General features: G+C 53.1%; 2 protein-coding genes across 3 annotated transcripts in view; one reads left to right on the top strand and one right to left on the bottom strand.

Moving 5' to 3' along the window:
* MAST1 (microtubule associated serine/threonine kinase 1) overlaps positions 1–2,825 on the bottom strand; it is a 29,800-nt gene that overhangs the window by 26,225 nt on the left and 750 nt on the right. The window lies entirely within an intron of this gene.
* Positions 1,242–2,825, top strand: part of RTBDN (retbindin) — a 9,001-nt gene continuing 7,417 nt past the window's right edge. Inside the window, exon 1 of the mRNA XM_032396025.1 lies at positions 1,242–1,351. The gene's annotated coding sequence lies outside the window, so the exon portion shown is untranslated. The remainder of the gene's footprint in view (positions 1,352–2,825) is intronic.

The raw sequence follows: 2,825 nt of genomic DNA, 5'->3' as shown, positions 1-2,825 counted from the left end.
CATTGGACTCCCTGCTCAGCAGGAAGCCTGCTTCTCCCTCTCCCACTCCCCCTGCTTGTGTTCCCTCTCTTGCTGTGTCTCTCTCTGTCAAATAAATAAATAAAATCTTTAAAAAAAAAGATTTTGTTTATTTGACAGAGAGAGAGAGCACAAGCAGAGGGGTGGGGGGCAGCAGAGGGAGAGGGAGAAGCAGGCTCCTTGCTGAGCAGGGAGCACGATGCAGGGCTCGATCCCAGGACCCTGGGATCATGACCTGAACCAAAGGTAGACACTTGACTGACTGAACCACCCAGGTGCCCCTGGGGAAGTGACTTTTAAGATAGTTGTTGAAAAAATAAGAGCCAGCCATGAAGGATCTGTGGAGAGAGCATTCCATATAGAAGGAACTGCAAAGGGCCCAAAGGAGAGAGGAATGGACTTGGCACGCTCAAGCATGGAAGGTTGAATGAATGAATGAATGTTCTATCCCACCCCCAGCCAGATTCAGTGTTGAGGGTGGGGTAGTTAGGATGGCTTAAAATGAAAATTGGAAAGGGAATCAGATGATGGCCAAGTGGTCTTTTTGATCATGATGATGATAATTGCTAAATATTAACGTTATGTGTCCACACCAGAAGAAGGTTGTGTTTTGTTTGTCAAGCACTCAGGAAGCTACTACAGGGATCAGAAGTTATGGAAGTCAGTGCCTTTTCCCAGGAAAGCAGTGGGGAGAGGGAGTGCCACCTTCCAGTCAGTTCTGTGTCCACAGGCCAAAGTGAATAAAGGAGGTTGGGTGGAGCTACAGATAGAAAGATTCTAGTGAGGGTTTCAAAAGCCTTTTGGTGGGGACTCCAACAAGGGGAAAATGAGGAACCTTCTAGATCCTTTCTAGGATCTCTGAAAGCAGAAAGCTCTGGGTTCAAATCCCAGCTTTGCCTCTTATAACCTTGGCAAATGACCTCCCAACAGTCCCATTTCTCCTAGAGGATTCTGTGAGATGATTCAGGTGCCTAACACCTTAGCATGATGCCTAGCACATAGTAAGCACTCAATAAATACTAGGTCATAGAAACAGGACTTATTGTGAATGGACATGCTGTATGAAAGAGGGTGGGCCAAAGGGACCTCCCACTCCCATGTACAGAGGACACACATATGGTTGGGGTCAAAGAGAACATTGTCCAGATCGGCAGCCCTGCCCTCCTGAGCCACGGGTGACCAGAAATCCATTCCAGGTTTTCCCTCTGTTTTTGCAGGATCAGTTTGAATGAGCTTCGGCAGGGACCCGCCGGCTGGGTTGGACGACTGCAATGGCCCAAGCAAAATCTAGACCTGGATTTTCCGGCCACGGAGCCCAGGATTCCAGATCCAGGTACACTGGGCCTTCGAGGGTGAGCCCCCAGGGGACCTTTAAACACCTCCCGGAGAAGTCCTCGAACCTAGCTCCATTTGCTAGCGCCCCTAAACATTCTAGAGTCTAAGAAAAGGGCAAACTGGAGCTGTAGAGGATTTGGATCCTCAGCGTCAGAGTAAAGAGACGCCACCTCCATCACTAGCTGCAGAGCCGCTCCGCCAAGCGGATTCTGCATCTCCCTGGGATTGATGGACGGTGCTGTGGATAGGGCTTTCGAACTCAGGATGCTGTTCATATATACAATCCCAGCTGCACACAGTTGGAGGCCCTCGGGCGCTCCGCGGTTGTGGGACAGCTCCTAAGGGGTTGCATCAATGTGTGAGGATGTGTCCAAGGCAGTGAAGTGGTTAACTCTGCCATAAGGGAAGAGGTAGAGGCAGGACTCCGGCGGGGTAGCCTGGCCCAGAGGATGCCTCAGGAAGGAAGGGTGGGGGAGTGGGAGGATCCCAGGCTAGGGGCGGGGTCTTGAGCAAGAGATGGAAGGCCCGCGTGGCGCTGAGCCAATGGGAGTCGGCGCCGGCCCGGAGGGCGGAACACACCCCCTTACAGGCCCCGCCCCTTTCCGCCCTTTTCCTGGGGACCCGACGGCGCGGACCCAGACTGGCTGCTTCAGCACCTGCTCTGGCTTTGCCGCTGCTCCCTCCCTTTTCTCAGAACCCCTTCTCCCACCCAGCACTAAGATGGGGTGGGAATCCAGGGGAGATTTCGAGAGCCCAAGTCTCTTAGATGGAGCCATCTGGGTTCTGTTTGAAAGCAAATTAGCTTTCCAACCCAGGTCTGGCTCCAGCATCATCCAGACTACCTGGGAAGTCCTTCCTATCATCTGACTCAGATTTTTCCTGCTGCAACGACTGATCAGCTAACCTTGGTCTCCAACCTCAGGGATAGTGTGGTTTACAGGAGTCCTGAAATGGACGAGGCCCTGGGTGAAGGTTTGAATCCTCCCCTTCTTTTTCCAAGCACCAGGTTAGGTATGTACCTTGAGTCTGGGGCCACCTAGGCTTTATCTAAACTCCTCCAGGTTATTTAGCGTGGGTCCAGGAAGCCTCACGAGGACCAGACCCCAGGCAGGCCTTGGGGTGAAGCTTTGATCAGTTTCCTCGCTGGGGTCAGTTTAAGAGCAACATCGAACCTTCCTATTAACCCTTAGAAGCTCACGAGAAAGATAGTAGAAGAGGACCCTTCTGAGCTTCAGAATCCCCACCCATCTTTAAGGTGGGAGTTCCTGACGCGTGGATTTCCCCACACTCCACAGTCCTCAGTGTCCCACTCTGTGCAGTGGACTCACTCCCGCGCCTGCGCAGCATGGAGACCAGTATCTTCTAAGGCTACAAGGAGCTAAAAATCGCTCCCGCCCACCCACAAGCTGGGCTGGACTTGAGGATCTCGCGGGGCGGGGGGGGGGGGGGGGGGGGGGGGGGGGGGGGGGGGG

The sequence above is a fragment of the Phoca vitulina genome, unplaced genomic scaffold (genome assembly GCF_004348235.1).
Source record: "Phoca vitulina isolate PV1807 unplaced genomic scaffold, GSC_HSeal_1.0 scaffold89, whole genome shotgun sequence".
Taxonomy (NCBI): domain Eukaryota; kingdom Metazoa; phylum Chordata; class Mammalia; order Carnivora; family Phocidae; genus Phoca; species Phoca vitulina.
This window is presented reverse-complemented; position numbering and strand designations above follow the sequence as displayed.